This window comes from Herpailurus yagouaroundi, unplaced genomic scaffold (assembly GCF_014898765.1).
Source record: "Herpailurus yagouaroundi ecotype Mexico unplaced genomic scaffold, PumYag 199, whole genome shotgun sequence".
Classification (NCBI taxonomy): Eukaryota; Metazoa; Chordata; class Mammalia; order Carnivora; family Felidae; genus Herpailurus; species Herpailurus yagouaroundi.
Window position 1 is genome coordinate 13,543,988 of NW_024412430.1, and position 23,264 is coordinate 13,567,251.

The 23,264-nt window shown below is 40.6% G+C and overlaps 1 long non-coding RNA gene across 1 annotated transcript in view; it reads left to right on the forward strand.

The window, feature by feature from the left end:
• LOC121013679 (uncharacterized) overlaps window positions 1-15,587 on the forward strand; it is a 179,491-nt gene extending 163,904 nt beyond the window's left edge. Inside the window, exon 3 of the long non-coding RNA XR_005782836.1 lies at window positions 14,540-15,587. This is a non-coding gene — a long non-coding RNA (uncharacterized LOC121013679). The remainder of the gene's footprint in view (window positions 1-14,539) is intronic.
• Window positions 15,588-23,264: the final 7,677 nt, after the last annotated feature.

The following is a 23,264-nucleotide window of genomic DNA, read 5'->3' on the forward strand; positions in this document are numbered from 1 at the left end:
GATTAAAAAAAAAGAAAAAAATAAAACTGTCCCTATTTGCAGGTGACGTAATTTGTATACAGATATTTCTAAGGACTCCCCACAAAACTGTTAGAACAAATCAATTTAGCACAGTTGCAGAAGATAACATCAGTATACAAAGATGAATTGTACTTCTATACATTAGCAATGAACAATCTGAAAATGAAATTTGTGGAAACATTTCCATTTACAATATCAAAAAAAGGAACAAATTTAACAAATTGAGACCTGTAGACTTGTATACTGTACACTGTAAGGCATTTTTGAAAGAAATCAATAAAGATCTAAATAAATGGAAAGACATTTCATGTTCATGTATCAGAAGACTTACTTAGCATTGTTAAGATGGAAATACTCCTCAAATCGATCAACAGACTCAATGCAATTCTCATCACAATCCCAGCTAGGTTTTTTTTGTGTGTGTAGAAATTAACAAACTAATCTAAAAATCATGTGGAAATTTAAGGAACCCAGGATAGGCAAAATGATCTTAAAAAAAGAACAAAGTTATGATTTGCACTTCACAAATTGCAAACTTACAAGACAGCTGCAATATTCAAGACATTGTGGTACTGACATAAAAACAAATCACTGAAATAGAACCGAGAGTCCAGAAATAAAACCCTCACATTTATGGTCAATTGTTTGATACCAGTGTCAAGATCATTTCGAGAAAGAAAAGTCTTCAACAAATGGTGCTGAGACAACAGGATAACCACATGCAAACGACTGAGTTTCAGCTCTTCCTAACGCCTAACTTAGGTAAAAATTAACTCAAAGTCAATCATATATCTAATGTAAGGGCTAAAACTGTAAAACTTCGGGACGAAAATTTAGGAGTGTATCTTTCTGAACTTGGATTAGGCAGTGGGTTCTTAGATGTGACACAAAAGGACAACGGAAGAAAAGATAGATATATTGAACTTGATCACATTAGAAACTTTTTGTACTACAAGTGATAACATCAAGAAAGTGAGTAGATAATGTATTGGGTAGGAGCATATTATTGCAAATCATGTATGTATTTAGACCTCATATTCAGAATAAAGTATTCTTAAAACTTCATAAAGACAAATAACTCAACTTTTAAAATGTCAGACGATCTTATAGATATTATTTGTTTTACAGATATTATAGATATTATTATTGATAGATTATAGATTATTATAGATATTATATATTATTATAGATATATTATTATAGATATATTATAGATTATTATAATATATATTATAGATTATTATTATAGATACTATTATAGATAGATCTTATAGATATTATTTCACCAAGAGATATATGCAAATATCCAGCAAACGTGAAAAGATCCTCAGTACCATTCACTATTATGGAAATTTAGGTGAAGACCACAGCGAGATAGTACTTTACATCCACTAGGATGTAGGTATAATGACTATGATCAAATGGCTTTAATCAAAAAGACAAATAATACTAAGTATCAATGAGGATGTAGAAACATTTGAATCCTCATACACTGTTGTTGGGAACGTAAGAATGTCACAGCTAATTGGAAAACAGTTTGGCAGTGCCTCAAATTGTTACACATAGAGTTACCATACGACCTGTCATTTCACTTTTAGGTTTCTATCCTAGGGAAATGAAAACGTATGACTCAAAAAAGGTAGACGGACATTTATAGCAGTATTATTCATAATGCCCAAATGAAATGTGGTATATCCATATAGTAGAAAGTTATTAGAATAGAAGAATGAATCACAGTGCTTAGAATGAAGCACTGATTACACTATAGCACGGATAAACCTTTAAAACACTATGTTAAGTGAAAGAAGCCAGGTACAACAGAATGCATATTCTGTGATTCCATTTATATGAAATGTACGTAACAGGAAAATCTGTAGTGACAGAATTTGACTAGTGGTTGCCTATGGCTGAGGGGAAGCATCTGCTAATGGATATGGTGTTTCTTTTGGGGATTGTCAAAGTGTTCTAAATTTATACTCCTATGATGGTTATACAACTCTGTGAGTATACTAAAAATCGTTAAATTGTACACATCAAATGAGAAAATGTTATGGTATGTCAATTATATCTCAAAGATGTTTAATATATATTATATATAATTTATGTGTAAATACAAATAAATCATATGTAAGTTATATGTACAAATTTATATATAAAGGTATATATAGTATATATTTGAAAACTTATGACATAGCTGTTATCAAGACAATGTGGTACTGATATAATGATAGATCAGTGGAATAGGACTGAGTCAAGAAATAAAACCCTCACATTTATGATATATTTATTTATTCAAGTATAATCAGCATACATTGTTATATTAGTTTCAGGTATACAATATAATGATTCAACAATTCTATGCATTCCTCATGCTCATCACAATTAAGTGTAGCCTTAATCCCTTTCACCTATTTCATCCAACACCCCCACCATCCCTTCTGGTAACTAGCAGGTTGTTCTCTATAGTTAAGAGTCTGTTTTTTGGTTTGTCCCTTTGGTACACACACACATACACACACACACACACACACACACACACACACACACACACACTATTTCTTCATCTGTTCATCTGTGGATGGACACTTGGGCTGCTCCCATGTCTTGGATATTGTAAACAATGCTGCAGTAAACATAGGGTTTCATATATCTTATTCAGAAATAATAAGTGTTTTTGATTTCTTTGGGTAAATACCTAGTAGTTGAATTATTGGATCATATGGTTACTCTATTTTTAAGTTTTTGAGGAACCTCCATACTGTTTTCAACAGTGGCTGTACCAGCTTGCCTTCCCACCAGCAGTGCCCAAGAGTTTGTTTTTTCTTCACATCCTCACCAATATTGTTTTGTTTCTGTTTTTGTTTTTTTAGCCATTCTGACAAGGATAAGATGACATCTCATTGTGGTTTTGATTTACATTTCCCTGATGTTGAGTTATGTTAGGCATCTTTTCATGTGTCTGTTGGCCATCTGTATGTCTTTGGAAATATGTGTATAGGGGTCTTCTGTCCATTTTTTAATCAGCTTTTTGTTTTTTTATTTTCGAGTTGTATGAGTTCTTTATATATTTTTGTTATCAACTCCTTATTGGATATATTATTTGCACATTGGTGAGGTGTCTTTTTGTTTTGTTGATGGTTTCCTTCATTGTGCAGAAGTTTTTTATTTTGATGTAGTCCCAATAGTTTCATTTTGCTTTTATTTTCCTTGCCTCCGTAGAAAAATGTTTTTACAGTTGATGTGTCAAAGAGATTAGTGCCTATATTTTCTTCTAAGAATTTTATGGTTTCGGGTCTCTCATTTTGGCCTTTAATCCATTTTGAGTTTAATTTTGTGTATGGTGTAAGAAAATGGTCCAGTTTCATTCTTTTGTATGTAGCTGTCCAGTTTTCCCAACAGCATTTGTTGAAGAGACGGTCTTTTCCCCATTGTATATTATTAACTCCTTTGAGGTAGATTAATTGACCATATACTCGTGGGCTTCTATCTGGACTCTCTATTCTGTTCTATTCATCTGTGTGTCTATTTTTGTGCAAGTACCTTACTGTTTTGATTACTGGAGCTGTGTAGTATATCTTGAAATCTGGGACTGTGATACCTCCAGCTTTATTCTTCTTTTTCAAGATTACTTTGGCTATTCAGGGTCTTTCACAAAAATTTTAGGATAGTTTTTTCTAGTTCTATTAAAAATGTTGTTGGTATTTTGGTGAAGATTTCATTAACTCTGTAGATTGCTTTGGGTAGTATAGATATTTTAACAGTATTTTTTCCCCCGATGGGATGAGTTGATTTTTGATAACAGTGTCAAGATAATTAAATGGGAGAAAGAAGTATCTTATCAACAAACAGTGCTGGCACCACAGGATAGCCACATACAAAAGACTGAATTGTATATATATGATGTATATATAACATCTAATATTATTTATATAATGTATATACAATAATATTTATATTCTTTTCTCCCCAAAGGGATTTCTTTTTCCTTAAATGGCAGAAACATTAAATGGGTAACATGATATTACCCAAATGTTGGATTTTTCTCCATTTATGTTATTTTTTTCTTTCATGAAGAGGCCTAGGAAAATCTTAACATAGGAGAGAAGAGCTGAGTCAAATAGAAACCCAACAGGTCGGGTGTGTCCCTGCCCTGTGTTTGCCTTATTTGGAGCCATGAACCAACACTGCGTGGCACTTCTGCTTGTTTTAACCCCTCTCATCCCTGAGTATGTTTAACGGGCTGCTGCTGTGCCATAAACAGTGTGCTGAGTGCTGATATATGCTGGTCACCTGATGTGGAGGCGGGAAGAGTTACCCTGTTTTCTCAGAGTCACACATATCCAATAGGGATGAGCACAGAGGGCCTTGGAGCACCTGAACAGAACTGGACAGGCCTCTGGAGGAATTGATTTTCAGGCTGTGTCTTGAGGAGGAACTAAGGACTGTGCGTGAGTCAGGCCCTCAGGTTCGCTGTTTCCCTGGAGGGCTTCCTAAGAGGTCCTGGGCTCTGTTGTCTCTCCTAGCAGTCCTCCGTGCAGCTTTCAGAGGGTAAACATTACTCCCTTGATTTACAAGTACCCGGGATCCTTACTGACATCACATGTGTATCAGTCTGCCCAGGCAGTTGTAACAAATACCATGGAGTTACTATGGCTTCACAATCAGAAGTGTAATTTCTTATAGTTCTGGAGGCCAGAAGCCTGAGATCGAGGTGCCAGTAAAGTTGGTTTCTGATGAGAGCTCTCTTCCTGGCTCGTAGGCAGCCACCTTCTCTCTGAGGGTTCGCGGGGCCTTTCCCCAGGGTGTGTGCACACAGTAGGGAGCGCAACCTCGCTGGTGTCTCCTTCTCTAAGGACAGATCAGGGCCCCACCCTTATGACCTCATTTCATTTTATTTCCTTACTTAGAGGTCCCATCTCCAATAATCTCCATACGGTGGGTTAGGGTTTCCAAGCGTGGACTTAGTGGGCGGGACACAAGCATTCAGTCCATGCTAGCGTGCAAGCTGCAAACTGCAAACTGCCAGGCCAGAATCTGTTCAGCCTCCCACCAAACCTCATACACTCTTGACTCTGGGCACACCAGAGGGGCTGTGGTTTTCCAAGGGGCTCCAGTGGCCAGTGCTTCTGTGCCTTTGCATATGCTGTTCCTTTTCTTTGGGATGTATTTGCCCTCTCTTCTCCAGCTACCGTCCCTTCTCCAGCGGTAAACTGTTCACACTTCAGGAAAACACTGAATATCACTTCCTGTATAATCTTCCCAGACTTCCTCTCAGGGCCTTGAGGGTGCTTTTGTGCTTACTAACTAAACATGTGACCTGGGCAAGTTAACTTACTCTGTATGAACCTGTTTCCCCTCCGTAAAATGGGAATAAAACTGGGTGTTGTGAGAATGAAGCAGGTTAAGGTACATGGAGTACCTAGAGCCTAGTGATACCTGCTATTATTAACTGATATTACCCTTTGCTGTATCTCACCCACAATAGTGGGCTGCTTGACACAGGGGACTTGCCTTATTGACCTCTGTGTCCCTAGGACATAGCACCCAGCTGTGCACTCAGTAAGCATTGATTGACCCATCAACCTGGAAGCCTCCTTCCAGATCAGTCTATAACTCTCACTTCACAGGTGGCTTCCCTGAGGCCCAGAGAGAAGGAACTTGTCCAAGGACCCACGGCCAACGGATGCTGGGGTCAGGCCTCTGACACCGGAAAAAATCCTCTCTTCTCTTTCTCATGCAGCCTTTTGTGCTCACGAATTCAGAGACTCATTTTTCTTTTCCCAGAAACAACTCTTTGGGCTTAATGCAGTGATTAAGCGACAATAGGAAAGAGTCGTGTTTTCTCTGGGCAAATATGTATGATCTTAAACTCTGCCCAGGGCAGGATTTCTATAGGGCAGCTGCAGCAACAGCAGCGGCTGCATGGAACCACCCAGAAGCCCCTGCCAGGCACCTAATCTCACCCCAGACCACCTCCCCTCTGTGGTCCCATAAATCGCTGCAGAGGGCATGCCAGACTGGACTGATGTGTGGAGTTTTGTGTCCCTGACAGTCATTCAACTGAGTTATTACCAATAGAACGTGAACATATGCATTTCACACATATGTGCTGAGGCCTTTGGAATTTGTCCAAACCCATCAGAATCTGAGACTGAGACAAAGTTCGTGACCCAAAGATAAGAATCCGAACAGCTTCTGGAATACTTAATTCCCTTGACATTTTAATCTCTCCTATTTTGTTTTAAACAAGGAGCTTTTTGTTGTTTTGTTGTTTTCATTTTGAACGGACACTTCTGACACTTGGAATAAAAGGAGTCTTGTGTAGTACAAAGAACCCTAAGTTGTTCATGAAGTCTCTCGGATTTTAGCTCCCACTCTTTAACTAACAGACTGTGTGGCCTCAGGCAAGTAGCTTAACCTTTCTGATCACCTGTCTTCTAATCTGTATAGTAGAAAGGTATGGCTTGTAAGATTGCTTTGGTGTTAACATTTTAGCTGTCTAAATATACCCCATCGTGTATTTAAACAAGCCCTCAGCAAGTGTCTGCCCAATCTTTGTGATACTCCGTGATCCTGTGGCTGGCCTTTGTGCCTTATCTCTGTTTGGTGTTGGGGCGGGGGGTAACAGGGAGGGGGGATGCAAGATTGCATTTGTTCCATTACAGATTTCATGACATAGAAGAGAGAAACTTTGAGATTTAAGCCTTAGTTCTGACAATAACATTTTATGTGGCTGCAACTTAGTTATACTGTAAGTATCTCATGTTCTTAGCACCATAAATTATATTTATTAGGCTTAGGCATATATTAAATGTATACGCTGCACTTCATACAGTGTCTGGCATATAATAGGTGCTTATAAACGCTCACTGCTCGTGTCCCTCCACTTGCCGTTTCTGCTTCTCAGTGGACATTGCAGGTAGGGCTGGTGGTAGTTCCCCATCTACACTGTGCTTCTGGTGCTTTGGTCTTCTGCTCCCTTGTGACCCATCATCATCCATTGGATACCTTCCCTTGCTTGCAGATAGCTGACCCCAAATCAGACCTCAGACAGTTTGCTTGGCAATCCTATGTTTTGTCATCAAGAGGCATCCATCCCTGATGTTATTTAGTGATTATATCTTTTAAAAAAACTTTTAAATGTTTATTAATTTTGAGAGAGAGTGAGACTGTGTTAGCAGGAGAAGGGCAGAGAGAGAGAGAGGGAGACCCAGAATCTGAAGCAGGCTCCAAGTTCCTCACTGTGGGTATACAGCCCGACGCGGGGCTTGACCTCACAGATCCATGAGGTCATGACCTGAGCCAAGGTTGACACTTAACTGACTGAGCCACCCAGGCGCCCCATATTTAGTGGTTATGTCAAGTTGGACCCTGCAAACAGGCAAACGGGATGGATAGTGCTTTGGATGTGGAATATCTAGGGCAGGGATTACCTAGAAATGACAGGTCCATTCAGAGCTTTTAATTCATTCCCACACGGTGGGTGCAGGGGAGAAGGCAGCAGTTCGTACAGGTTTCTGCGGGACCTCTTCACTGCAGCGTTATTTCAGGGATTTAAATGAGAACTGGTCTTTCATCCTTTATCCTTCCACTTTCTCCTTTTTGATTAGAAATCTCCATCCATGCATCGCATGGCCTTGGTGGCAGGGTCCTGGAGTCTCCCGATGACGCAGGATTACTTCCTGTGCTGCTCGGAAACGCTGTGCTCAGTAATGAGTTCTCAGCATGAAGATGCTTCAGCCATTACCTTGCATTTAAACAATCCAGCCTCATTCACAGAATCTCGGGTATCTGGGGAGGAGAGAGGGTTGGAGGAGACCTTCTTTCCTCAAATTCATGCAGACACTTCTCTAGCAGGAGATAATTTATTCCACAGATTATTCATTCACCTGGTAAATTTGAGGGGCTGAGTAACTCATTGACAGACTCCACATCTGCCACTTTCATTTTGCCTCTCACACAATGTCCTGTGTCGGCACATGGATGCCACTTTTTCACCCAAAGGTTGTTTTATCTTTGGTTGGTATAAGCTTTCCAGTCAATTTCCCAAGGAAATATTTAATTGAGAGAAGGATAATATAAAATAGATTGCTATTTCCTATCCCAAGGGCAGCTGGGAAATGTACATCGCTTGCCAAAATGTTTTCTAGGAGAAATGTTTAAACTGAAATTTAAAATGAATGTGAAAATTACTCTCTCTTTTCCCTCTCCCCCCAACTCCTTGGTCCTACAAATTTCTGGGAAGGGATAAAGAAGATTTTGTTATATGCTAAATGTATTTGTTTCTCTCTTGAGTCATATCCTGACATAAATAACATAGTGTTACAATCCCTCCCAAAGCCAGTTATGGGTGTATTTTTACTTACGACCACAGAGGTTTTTACATTTTGTGATCGCCTTATTTAAAATATCCTGTTATTTGTGCTTATCAAATGCTATGCAGAAAAGAGAAAATTCAGGTATTCATACTTGACTCATTTGATGATGTCAAAGCCCTTAGCGAGTCGACCCTACAAAAACCCAGTTTTCTCTGTTGATGAAAACAGATCCGCCTCCTCTTTGCAGGATAGAGTCTGAGGCCAGGAAAATGGCCTGTGAAAGCCCTCCTTTCCCAGCTGCCCCTGGGTCTGAGCCAGCAAGTCTTGCCCACATCACTCCTCCCGAAACACTGTAGCTCGACAGGTTAGGAACTCTGCCAAACTCCAGGGCAAACTTGATCAATAAATGCCAAACCTTAATAAGTTATTTTAGTCGATGCGCACACACACACACACACACACACACACACACACACACACACACGGGGTCTTAGGTTTTCCCCAGAAGTATATCCTATGACATAGACTTGGGGTGAGTGTTTTCTTTAGTTGCTGAGCCCAAGAAGCACTAGTAGGAAGTAGTACAGATGTGTGTTAGTGAGTTGAGTAGTGTTGGGGCAGCTGGAGCTCAGGATTCCCAGGGCAGGAGTTGAATATGGTAGTTCAGGTTTGACACCGAAGGAGAGAAGGTAGGGGGCTTATCCACCTGCTCCTTTCTGCCCCTGGTTGGGTCCCTCCTTCAGAGGAGCACTAAACCCTAGAACTTCCAGCCTGCCAGGCGTCTGCATGTTCTTTCCAGTAGAATTGCAGGTGTTTTTGTAAGATGCCACCCCTATGTCCTGGAACGGTGAGTGCTAAATGGCCAGGTCTAGGACACTGAGAACGTCTGTCCCATATGCCTTCTAGCAGTTTGGGTAAAGGAAGATGAGGTTGGAATGAGGAGCAGGTGCGACCTGTGTCATCAGATAAATGCTCCAGATGGACCAGACTCCTCCCTCCCCTCTTTTTTGAAAAGTTTATTTATTTATTTTGAAACAGAGCGAGCGAGAGAGTGCGAACATGAGTGGGGGAGGCGCTGAAAGAGAGGGGGACACAATCCCAAGCGGGCTCTGGGCTGTCAGTGCGGAGTCCGACGCGGGGCTCAAGCCCACGACCCGTGAGATCATGACCTGAGCTGCAACCAAGAACTGGACTCTTCACCCACCGAACCACCCAGGGGCCCCTCTTCTCCCGTTTCAATGTCAGTTGCACAATCACTTACACAGTGCCGCAGGAATTGAAAAACCACTCGTAAATGCCGCTGAAGTGAGAGGAGCATCTTCCTGTGTGGGTATCCTTGGCCATCTTTAGCCGTCCCATTTCCTCTTACCACTAAATGCTTGGTGCCATGCCCAGCTCCTCACAGATACCCGGACATTCCTCTCTTACTTCCCGTTGTCTAACTACTTTCTCACTTCGCGACGCAGCTGGCCACATTGCAGCTCCAGCCGCCCCACCCTTGTCAGCCGGAATTTTACAGAATCCACGCTAACTCCTGATTTCGTGAATTAGGCTGCCCCGATTCCAAAAGGTGGCTTGCTCTGGCCAGTGGGGTAGGCAGTGGTCTTGTATCTTGTCCAGTCCTCTTTCAACCCCAGCCTGGCGCTTCTGCTGCTGCTTTGTGTCATCCTAGCAACTGTTCTGCCTTCTAAATCTTCACATTAAGTCCCATTGGTCATGCTCGTCTAGTCCTAAGCCTTCCCTTCTGCCGTGACTCTAAGGGTGACTTTTGTATCTAGTCCATTCCCACCATCTTGTGGTCCCTTTGCCCCTTTTGGGGGTGGTGAGGGGACAGATTTTGGCCACTTTTGCCACCTCCGTCCTCAACATGGACTCACGTACAGATTTTAGCTTAAATTTACAGGCTATGCCCAGCACTTGTGAAAAGATCTGTTTCCTCACGTACTAAGAAATGAAGCAGAGTTTTTCCTTCTAAGGGAAATGATGCATTTTCTTATTTTTGCCTGATTTTTCCGTTAGACCAGACAAAGGTAGTATAAAATTCTGCTGTATATCTCTGAATTCCCTATTGATTTAAAACTTAAATCCTATGAATTTTTTTCCCCACTGTAGTCATTACTTGATAGTCAGCCTTTCATCTGTGGCACCAAGAGTGGAAAGTAAGAGGCTTCAAGGTCAAATCTGTAACTGACCGCATTTTCCCAAGCGCTTGGCTAGTTGGCTGGGTGCTGAATCAGTGGCACCATAAGCAAGCCAACAAATAAAACACAAAACAGTTTATTTCTTTAGGGTGGGAGGTTGTCTTTTCTGTTGTCATAGCCATCCTAGGTAGAGGCTTGATGTTTTCCTTGCCAGAGATGATACTGTTATTGACATTGAATGAGAGAGAAAAGAGAGTTGTTAAGAGTCACATCGACTGTTCGAGATGCCCTTGTAGGCTCTCAGCTCTTATTCAAAGACCACAAACCATGTGGTCTTCTAATTCCAGGACCAGTCAGTCAGATAAACATGGACAAAGGCATTGTTTGTTTCATCAACTGCAAAAAGGGACTGATACTGCCCTACTTCCCTGGAGAGGGTTTAGAGAGAACAAATAATATAATATAGGTGAAGGTACTATTTTGTAATCACAAAGAGTTACCTATTGAGACTGATTCTTAAGAAGGGGCGTAGGTTTTAAGAGCATTGTTTATTTCCCCCCTAGCAATACTTGTTCATGGGTTCTTCTTGAGTCCTGCCAAGGCGTAGAATTTTAATTTTCTGTTGGGTATGGGAGATCTGATTCTTTTAAGCTATTAACTATACCCTATAATTATCAACATCTTATTCTCAGCCCAAATGAACAGAATGTCAGGACCTGGCTTTGACAGGAATGAGATATGGACTTTGTCCTCAGTAAGCCAGATGGTTAAGAGTAGTTTATAGTTGTTAAACCCACCATGGTCCCGAACATCTCCTGCATCAGGAAATGCCCTTTTGCCCATTGCAAGATGTATTTTATACATTGGTGATGCCACAATTGCCCCAACCATTGTGGTAAGAGTAAGGTGCTTAGTTGGCCCTTAGGAAAATGGAGGTTGCATTTTGTGAACTTACACAGCATAATAAGAATTCAAGTCTTAGACCCATACTCTGGCATAATTTTTCATTTGTCATACTTAAGTCTGCTCTATTTCACTCAAATAGTATGTATTAACTGCATTAAGTGCCTACCATGAGCCTTATTCACTTTAGGTTGTGGGGAGACTAGGATGGGCTCTTGTGGGTGTGTTCTTGACAAACTTCTTGGTTGCTGCATTGGGATGCGTGCTGAATTTGGGAACATGACAACCCCACAGTCAGCTTATCCAAGGACTCAGTTTACTTTCTGCCCCTAGGTAATTGTTTCTTTTGTTCCTTGGTGAGCCCCAGAGAGGTAAGCATGACCTTCCTCTGATGGAGAGGCAGTGTCCCCAGTACTATTATGGGTTTCGTCCTCTTTATCCTGCATGGACTCCTTTGGCAGTCCAATGAAACCAAGTAACCCTTCTCAGAAATAATGTCGTTTTTTTCTATTCATAGGATAGAGCACACTAGAAGTCCAGAGGAAACCAATTATATTGAAATAGACTTTTATGTCAGAAGGCTTTAGGTTAAGAACCCTTATAAGCGAAGAATCCCTTTTGATATAGAACAGTGGCACCACAACAACAAAGAGATTCAAACTATCTTAAGCTTTATAATGATTTTCTTTTGAAGCATTTAACAGAATTTCACTGAGAATGTTTAAACTATCATAGTATCTTCTCAGTACAGATGCAAAAATGTACCGAGTCCAAAGGCTGCCACAGCGGAGGATCTGAGGTCCCCTCTGTGATGCCCTGTCCAATGGGATGGACCAGGGCCATGCTAAATCTTGAGTACCTGGCCCTGAGTAGGGTCCCAGGGGCTAAGGTAGACTTGCTGTTGTAAAACCAAGGAATGAGAAATGCCAGAGATCAAATATAGGACTGGGTAAAAACTAGAAAGGCTGGGAGGGGTCAGATCAGACAGACCAAGTCAAGTCTAAGGACTGAGATGTTGATCTAGAGAAAGGGTGGATTATACAGAACGCAGTAGAGTCCAAGATTGTGTTAAGGGTTAATTTCTAATTTTGCTGGCTGTATCATGGTATGACTCATAGTTATAAAGTATCTAGGTCAAGGGGCAATTAAACGTTTTTAGGTAATAGCTACAATATTTGACATTACAGTACAGAAAAGAGGTGTTTTATGTTTTTTATATATTAACAAAAATTTACATTTTTGCAAACAAGCCCTAGACATGAAAAACCAAACCTAGAAATGCTCTGTAATTTTAGTTGGTCGTTTAGGATAGTGTATTTATTTGTAGTTTCTTTCTGGTGACTTGAAGCAGACTTTTTTTTAAGGCAGCAGATAGATCCTCCTCCCCCACCCGGCTTGAGTAACGTTAATCCTGTGCTCCGACCACCAAACTTCCTTCATTCTCCACTCTGTCCTGACCAACAGAGCCACCTAGCGGTCATTGTAGGTAACTCTCCATTCCAGAGTTTCTTTTCCACAGTGCCTCCCAAACCCTAACCTTCAGGATCTCCTGGCAAAGTTTGTTCAAAGATGGCTGTGTCCTGTTCCAAGAGATCCTGATACAGTAGGTCTAGGGTTGGGCCTGGTCGTTTTTATTTTTATCAAGACCCACACTTTAAGAACCACTGGTTTACCATTATGTTCTTTCTTTTAAGGAGGCTATGCACAGGCTCTACCCTATGCTTTTCAGCTATTTCGCTGACCACAGATGAGTTAGTTTAACACTTCAGGTCAGTTGCTTTTGCATATGAACACACATTTTCTTAGGAAAGTGCCTTTTTTAGATGTTTCATCCACTTTTCACCTAAGATATCTTAGGAAAAAAATACTTTCCTGTCTTTCTTTTCATCTCATTTTTTTTCCCCTTTGGTTGTAATTAAGATTTAAAAAAGGAAAAAGAGAAGCCCGACATGGTCTGATAAGCTTGGCTAGTTAACACATTTGCTTAAGTAAATAACACCACAAAATTTGAAATTTACTAATTGCCTTTATGTACTGAAGCCTTAGAAAGTGTCCAATTATTTATATCTATAGTAAAGTTTACACTGGCTCCCACAGCTTCCTTTAATGAAAAAAATGTGCTTTCATAAAAAAATAATATTCAGAGTCAAAAAAGGTCTTTTAGATTGTTGTTGTTAGCTATATTTTGTTTAAGGTGTAGGATAGTAAAAATACTATGAGTTAAGGAGGTTTTGAAGAAGCATAGCGTAATTTCTAATCTTTTTTTCTCTGTAAAATTGTTCTGGCTTCCAGAGAAATAAGCTTATAAATGAACTTTTGGAAATTGCCTATTTAAAAGTTTAGGGCCAACGGTGTTCATGCAAGACTTTGACATTTTAGTTTCATGGACCTATAGAATCACAAAGAGATACTCTCTTTGTAAAAAAACAAAACAAAACAAACAAACAAAACAAAAACCACAGAGAGTGACAGAGAGGCATCTCTGTGGTGCTTAATACTCTCAGTCAAAACAAACCAAATGGATTGTGAATCTGACTCATACCAAAGACTTGACAGTGGTCCCCATAGTATTTTTAAAGACCTTACACTTGTATTCTACCTTTGGAGCCTTTTGAAAAGAAAACCAAACAAACAGCTGTTCCTCCATCTTTTCAGAAAACGAAACAAAAATACGTCCAGGAGACATTGATGCATGTGCAAATGCCTTAGAGCCAGCATGGCAATCTGTCGGTCATTTCCCCAGCAATGGTGTCTCCCAGACGCTAACATGAGAAGCTTGCGTGTCCCCTTCAGTGAGAGTTCCGGGTGGAGATGAAAGGTGCTTGGCGGACGCCTGACCCCACCTTTGTCACTGTCTCCACAGCCACTGGGACTTTATAGGCCAAGTGAAAAAATACCCGGGGACAAACTTGTAAACAGAGGCTTTCTTTGAAGTTAGGCAGACAAGTGGATTCAAAACAGTTGCATGTGTAAGTAAAATTGGGCATGCTTTTTTCCTAGACACAGCCAGGACTTTTGACACAGCAGAGCCCCAAGTGTGGAGCATGTATTTAGTAGGACCTTTGTGACCAGCTGTCTTAGATCTCTGGACCTCAGGGAAATAAGGAAAACCATGTGGCAAACTGAAATGTCAGGGCTTCCTATGTCTGTTTCCAGGTTTCTTCATGAGGAAAGATAGAGTTCTGCATCTGCTCTGTATTCAGCCCTGAGATCCAGCTGCCACAGCCCAAGGCATGATAAGGTATTGGTTTATGGAAAAGAAATACTCACGAAAGTAAAGGTATTGCAGACACCCTTTACCCCAAAGACACCAGACCTTGAAGGGAAACATGGGAGTCAGTACTCTGTTTCCTTCCAAATATTTCCCACCAGGGTTTAAAGCAAAGCGCTCCAAAGATGTTGGGTTGTTTGGCTCTGTGAGAGAAACCGTTTGGGCTTAAGACTTTGTGACTGACTGACACTCAAGAATCTGGGGCTGGGCTGCACCAAATAGCCCTGGGCAGAGTGTCCTGTCCCTGGGCCACTGGAAGGTAATTGAGCTCTTGTCTCCTAAGGGCATTCGCTGCACTGAGCCCCTTGGAGGATGACAACCATATTGTATTCACCACAATTCAAATTTAAATTATCCTGCGTTATGCTTCCTTGAAATTCAAAGCCAAACTCATCAGTGGCAAAGCCTGCATTCTCTTATCAGAAAAAGTCTTTTATGATCTATTTAATTCCTGTCATTATTTGGTTTGAATCATCTTCAACTCAGTCGTTTATGATAACCATGCAGTCCAAAATGACCTCCAAAATCCTGGAGAAGCGTGGGGACCTGGGAAGCATGGCAGTCTCTCCTGCCAACAGCAAAGGATCTTCCAGACTGAGTCCCTTTTCGCCTTCTCCCTTCTTGGCCTTCAAGGCAGGATTTCTACAATCGCTTGGTATTTTTGATCACTGAGCTCTTCCTCTGCCAGCCAGCTCCAAAATTCTTCATTGATGAGGAGCCAGAGAGCCCAGGCAGAATACCAATGCATCTCTCTGTCCAGCAGGCAGCGCATCTGTATTTATCATGGTAGGAATAATATCAGCATTTGTCTAAGCATTTTTTGTGGCCTGGAGGGGGGAAAAGTATCTATCAAACTTAGTAAATGCGTTTTACGTTGCAGCACTTTGAGATCCAACCATATCATCTATAGTGAAAACAGAGCAACCTTTAAAATAAGTCTGAAAGAAAGAAAGAAAGAAAGAAAGAAAGAAAGAAAGAAAGAAAGAAAGAAAGAAAGAAAAGAAAAGAAAAAACTCTCTCCCAGAGACATGGCCTGAACCAGTGCCAAAGATTTCAAGCTGGTGAACCAGCAAAGGAGTCAGATAAATCAGAATGAGTGTAACAGATCTGATCTATTTCAGCTCAGATTAACCTCTCTACTATGTCTCCAATGGCCAAAAATCCTGGGTTGCAAGAATAAAAGTGTTTAATAGAGCAGAACTCTGGGTGAAAAAATAAAAAGAGAGAAACTGCCTAAAGGAAAGTGAGACGTGTGACCATGGCTATACATGACCCGACTATGGTTAAGAGTCAAGAGCAGAGGAGGAAAGGATTCTGTAACGTGCCAATCTGAAAGGCAGATTTATTTCACTTGTATATAATAATTCCAGATCCCAGTGACAATTTACGTTAGTTGGCAACAGCTGCTTATAGGTCAGGTAACAATAGCATTGAATAACCTCATAATGAACAAATGCGGATTTCACATTGGTGTTAATTGCATTTCATGCTCTCTGAAAACCCCAAGCAGGCTGTGTGAAAAATAGAGAACCAGGTTCTGCTTTTCTGATTATTTTTATCCTGAGGTGAAAGCCCTTTCCAAATCTTAAGAAGGGAGGTGCAGGGTGGGACGACGATCATGAGTCATGGACCAAGTGTGTGTGTCTGGACCAATGCCTGTGGGTATTTTCTAAGAATGGGGGACACCCGTTCAAGTTTGCAAAGGGTATATAGAGGAGCCTATTCCTGGGGTCCGACCAGGACCGGGACGGGTTTTATAGCACACAGGGGTTCCCTCCTCTTTGTCAGTCATGATGTTGGGTTTTAGTCCTGCAACTTAAGTATCACAGTCAGTGGAAGAGTCCAGATCTGAATCTATGGCTGTAGGCCTTGGGTAAGCATGCAGCTTGCATTTCTCAGGCTTTCCCCTCACCCATTTTATTGAGATATAATTGACATAAAACTGTTTGAGGTATGCACCATAACAATTTGACAAATGTGTATATTGTGAAATGATTACCACAATAATTTAACATCCGTCACCTCGCATAGTTATTTTTTCTCATGGTGAGGACATTTTTATTCTCTCACTTTTTTAAAAGTTTATTTATTTTGAGAGATAGAGCACAAGTAGGGAAGGGGCAGAGAGAGAGGGAGAGAGAGAGAATGTGAAGCAGGCTCTGCACTACCAGGGCAGAGCCTGATGCGGGGCTCAAATCCACAAACTGCAAAATCATGACCCGAGTCGAAGTCGGACGGACACTTAACCGACAGCGCCACCCAGGCGCCCTTAATTCTCATACTTTTGAAGTGGATGTAAATTTGCCTAGGACCTTGCCACAATGTAAGTGTTGATCTAACAGGTCTAGGGTGGAGCTGAAGATTCTGCATTTCAAAGGGGCATCCCTGTGATACCAGATGCCACAGCTCCTGGGACCTTACTCCCAGCTAGGTTATAAACCTCAGACATTTCAACAGTTTTGAGACTTTACAGCTCTGAACTGTACTGAAATTTGAACTCTGAGACAAGGAGTGAGTTACATCACATGGCACCCAGTGATGCTGAACGCATCCATGCCGAGGCAAGTTGGTCTAGTTTCTGACTCCTTTACCTCATAATTTACTATGATTTCTCCAAAAACTTTGTTGGGCTGCAGCCACAAACATTGTTCTCATTTTTCCTGTAGACATTTTCACATTTACCCAAGGGCACCCTGGAGAGAGCTATGACAAATCTCTGGATATGTGTTAAAGTCTGTGACCCTTTTTCAGCTCTGATATTCAAAAATATTACTTAGAGACAGGAAAATATAAATTTCAAGCACTAGCTCTCTTTCCTGCTTAAAGACCCTATTATTATTTAAATATTTATTAAGAAGACAAAAAGTATATAGCACCAGGCTAAGAACAAGAATCTTTCTTTACAGTGTGAGACTTAGCATAGATTATCCTCACTTTACACAACTATTCAGATTCTGTGATAAAACCTGCGAGCTTTACATGAATTGTGGTAAATCAGTACATAATATTAATACATGTATTTAATTTTTAATTTTATGACTCTATATGAATTTTTATTGTGGAAGATGTGTTACCAGAAAATGCTCCGGTAATGAACTCTGAAGGTATTTTGCTTAAAACTCTACAAACTGTACTGTATTAGAGGTGCCTATAGTTCATCAAGGTGCTGTTCTCCATAAGGTTGGTGTAAACTCACGTCTTAGTAGGTCATCAACGGGTTTGAGAGTTTTTCACATTAGCTGGAATCATGGGATGGAAGAGGTGATTCAGTGGGATCTTGGGGAATATCTCCCTCAGTCTAAAAGTCCCTCCTCTAAATCAGCTGAAATGTCCCTTCTTTTATAAAGTTCCTATCCCGTAGGCAAAACGTTGGGTAAGGTTATTAAAGTTGAAAAAGATTTCAGAGTCCTCTAATGTAAATAGGGTGACCATGGGATTTATCTTCCAACCTGGGACATTTTTTAAAGTGAAATGGGGCAGAACTAATAATTATACTGAAACAACGGAGGTAAACTAGAACTGTCCTGAGGAAACCAGAATAGGTGCGCACCCTAAATATAACCTTATCCATTTTCTAATGAAGAGAAAAACCCACCCAACCACACCCCATACCATTGGCCATCTGACCTCTTTTATGGAATTCCTCCAAGAAGAGGGTATTCATTCCTACATAGGGGAGTTTATTCCAGTGTTAGACTGGTTTAGTTATTAAAATGTCTTGTTTGGGGTGCCTGGGTGGCTCAGTTGGTTGAGTATACAACTCTCGATTTTGGCTCAGGTCATGAACTGCAAGATCATGACCTGAGCCGAAGTCGGATACTTAACTAACTGAGCCGCCCAGGCCCCCAACACCATATTTTTTTAGAGTGGATGAAGTTGACTTGGCAACTTTTAAATTCTTCAGTGAGAGGATTAGTGGAAGTCTTGGTTCTTGCGTTTGCGGAATAAGGGACATGGATTGTGTGACCTTCAAGGTCCCTTCTAGTTCCAGAATTCTGCTAGTTTCATGGGTGCAGCAGTTGGAAGATTCCTGGAGCAGGAAGCCTGGGTCCCCACCTGTATCCAGGCCATATTATTAATTAGCTTTTGTGACTGAGGAAAGTCCTCTTTTTCCTGAGGATTTCCACCCTTGTAAAATTAGGAGCTGTATTTCATAATTCCTATGGATTTTCTTGGACCTCAAATTTCATAAGGTTATCTTCTTTCTTTCCTTGAGTGTGCTGTGTTATTTGTGAGGGAACCAACTCCCTTTATTTTTCTTGCTGTGTTTTCTTGTGTGTTGCCCAGTGGCCGTGTTTAGACTTGGAAGCTGGCTTTTGCTGAGGTCCAATGTGACCAGTGGCCAAGCCCATGGACTGAGGGAGCTAGGATAGAGAGCAACTGGGCTTAGAGAAGGTCAAGACCAACTGCTACGTCTGTGCAGCAATCTGAGTAGGAAAACTTAAGTGTGTCAGAACTACACAATGAAGCTTAGCATTTCACTGCACTGTTCACATCTTAAGCCCTGAAAAAATAATTGCCAGGTTCTCAGAATTAACTCATAATCTCCTTTTTCCAGTATGCCACAGAGCATCATAATTAGTATTTTAAATCATGAAATGTTTTAAACATACGGTATAGAGAACAGTATTCAACATACACACACCAGTGAACCTATCCCATTAATTTAATGAATATCAACATATATCTATGTATTTGTTTCATATCTTATTTCTTAAAATATAGAATATTGCAAATATAATTAAAGCCTAGCTCTTCCCTCCCAACCCCCATTCCCTCTCCCCACCCAGGAGTAAACACTACCCTGAAATTGGCATATATCATTTCAGTAAGTTTTTGTTTAATTCTACAACATGTGTATATTCTTTAACAAAAAATACATACATAGTGATTGTGTACCTTAAAATTGTACATAACTGGTATTTTTCTCTAGGAATCTGTGACTTAGTTTTTTCACCTGATACTATTTTTTGTTATTTGTTCATGTTGCTACTTGTAAGTCTAATTCACTGAACCTCACTTCATTATAGCATTACACTGTATGAATAAACCTCTCCTTTTATTTATTTACTCCTCTATTGAGATATATTTTTATAAAAATATTCTGGGAAGGAGAATCCAGGGTGGACTTATAGAATCCAGGGTTGACTTCCTCTAGCTTCCATTATATCCTCAGTCTAGTCCTTCTATAGCGTCTGTCACTCTGTGTTTTCATCATTGATTATCTTTCTTCACAACTAGACTAAAAAGACTTGAAAGTGGTTCAGTTCAATCCATTCATGCCGTCATTCATTCAGCAGGCATTTAAAATTACCAATTATATTCCAGGAATTTTACTCTAATTATTTTGAAAGTTGAAGACTGAATAGTTCCAAATAGAGATTTAACCTAGACTAGATGTTGTGAACTAGACTGGAGACTTATGGGCTAGATTCATCATAGAGTAGAGACTTATATTGTTTTATTTATAATTAAGCTAACTAACCTGGGTGGTTCATTCAGGTCAGCATCTGACTTTTGGTTTCAGCTCAGGTCACGATAGCACAGTTGGTGGGTTTGAGCCCCGCGTTGGGCTCTGTGCTGTTGGGATTCTCTCTCTCAACCTCTCTCTCTGCCCCTTCCCGGCTGGTTTTCTCTCTCTCTCTCTCAAAATAAATAAATAAATAAACATAAAAAAATAAAAAAATTGAGAGACCACAAACAAATCCAAGGTTCTGGCTTCCTTGCAACACAGCCTATACTCTTCCTTGTTGACAGCTATCTGGGGCTGGGTGCTGGCTGTGCCCTTAGGATGAGCCATGCTTTCTCCACTTGGTGGCTTCTCTCATTAATAGTATCTCCTTGGTCCTTATAAATCTTCAAGTTTGTCATGCTTCTCACAGAGGAATATGGAGGAGCCAGGGCTCATACCCTATCTGCAGGTATGATGAGATCATATCTGACTAAGAGGCTGTACAGGGACAGAACAGAGGGTAAGGAGGTAGTACTATGTAAACAGTAGGGTTAGTGTTATGAGGACTGATGATCTTGATTTACCACACAGACAAATGGTGCTTTGTCTACTCTCCCATGCAGCTGTGTCCCTGTCACTTCCTCCCTGTACTTCACTCAGTCTTAGCTTTTTTATAAAGGATTCGATCCATTTTTTTATGGTAGTGTCTATCATAATTGCATTGTATATTTTGACAGTTCAAAATGGCCTCATTTCTGTCATGTAATAATATTTTCCTCAAATTACCTTCCACAATGTTAATAATATCCGTTTTCCTTTTTTTTTTTTTTTTTTTTTTTTTTACTTTGCATTTTTCCTGATGGATCTTTGCTCTTCCTTCTTTTCATTCACAAACTTTTAGCATCATTTCATTGTATATGTTTCCCATATATGGTGCATTTTTGATTTGGGACTATTTATCTTTTGATGAAAAAATACAGCCATTTTACATTTATTATTTTTTGTGTTTTTATAAGGTAATTTAAGCAAATGTTTAATTTACATTTTCGACCTTGTTTTATGTCTTTTGATTTTGATGCCCTCATTTTTTTGTGTATGTTTTTGTTGGTTTGTTTTGCTCTACTGTACGATTATGTTTTGCCATGTGGTTTAATATGTTACAGTGGTGACCAAGATACAGAATATTCTGATTGTCAACATATTAGAGATTGGTTTCACATTTATAAGGCACCTAATTAAATGTGCATTTCTTTATCAAAGACAAGAGAATATTTTATCTGCCCCTGCCCAAGGGGCAAGTTAGGATGTCATCATGGCCCCAGTCCTTCCTGCCCCTCAACTCTCTCTCACTGTCATCAGCGGACAGATACCTTTTAATAATTGTGTCATTATCATATTCATTATATAATGAACTATATAGAGCTATGTTAAAACACTACTAGTTTTCCTTCAAAGGAAGAGGAAGGTTTGTTGTCACCGTGTTCGATTGATTTTCCTGAGCCCTCTAAACCCTTTTGAAATAATCACCCCACTCCTTTAGTCCCCATCAATATGTGAACAGGGGAGCCAATGAGAGGAGGGGAAACTCGCATAGCGAAGAAGAAGGCTGTTCATAGGCAGTGCTTATGTGGGTGCCTAGTTTTCTGCTTTCTATACTAGGAACCTGGGGTTGGAGTGAGGTGCTGCTTAATAACTAACCTTCATGTTGTTTTAAAGAGAGTAATGGAAGAAGGAACCACTAAGGATGAATGCCAAATGAAGAAATGAGAAAATCCTAGATAATATTTTCAGCTTTCAAGACTCAGTGCTTTACAAATTTGCTAGACTGTCAATTTTAGGAGTGCTGATTGCCTCGGGGTGCTTCCCGTTTGACGTGATGGCCGGGGGCTGAAGCTCTGGTAATTTGAAGACCTGGCTGTCAACTTTGACCTTGTCTTTTGCCAGCTCTTCCGTTTTAGGTGTGCCACATTATCTGCCTGAGCTCTTGATTCCTGCATGTCTGTTAATGGTAATAATGGTACTCTCTTCAGGGCATTCAACGAGATAGTGACCGTAAAGCACTGCAGCTGTGCCTCATAGTTCTTAAATCATCGCTTAAAATATATTCCTTAGAGACTTCTAGATTTGCTGCCTAAGAAATTCCCAAATTTATCAAATTAGCAACTTCCAAATGTGCCTTATATAGGGCATCACAAGTCCGTAGAAAAATGTGTAGACTCCTAGTCCACATGCGGTAGTCACTGAGACAGGACACTGACACGTGGACTTGTTTTTAAGTGTATCAACCAAGGTGTTGAATGGTTGCACACTCAGCCCTTCTCTAATTTGCTGACCCAGAAATTCTCAGATCTACTGCCTTCGTCACCCCGCCTCTCTGACTTGTGATGGCCTCTTATGTAATGTGTAGTTCATAGTTTCTCTCTCTTCCATTCACAGATGCCTTTTTGATGGTGTTTCCCTTTCCTTCACCTTCATGCTGTCCCTCATACTGACCCATGTGTCACTTCTGAGCATTGCCTTTGCACTCATGGGTCACCATTTATCCACCATTTATCCACAATAATGGAGCTCATTATTTAGCAGTACCCCCTCTGCTAGGTCTCATCAAGGTGCATCCTGAGCTTTCCTCTCCGTTCCTCCTAGATACTTCTGTCTACTCCCATGGCTTCAGTGACCACCTATGTTGACTCCCAGCTCTGTATCTCCAGCCAAGGTCTCGATCCTGTTCCAATTATTTACTGAACATCTCCACCCATGGATCTTGCAGAACCCTCAGCCTCATGATGTCTCAAAGTGAGGGTCTGTCTTTCCCCTCTCTCTTCTGTCTCTTATTCTTCTATGTTGTCTGTCTCCAGGAATGGACCATGCTTTATCTGAGACACTTGTCAGAAACCCTATAGGTCAAAGCTCACCTGTCCTAACTCCTCCCAAGGTTGCAGAACTGTTGAAGTACTAATTGTAGTCACACCATATCCGTCACACTCTCTTTGCCCTCACCACTGCTGACTTGCTTCTGGCCTTTCCCATATGTGTCCTGACTGATGCCAGAGCCCCTTTGCTTTCTGGTTCACTCCCTTCGGTTATGTGTCCTCCTCATGCTAAGAGAATAACTGTTTGAAAATGTAACATTTTTCCTGTGACTTCTCCCATCTTTGAAA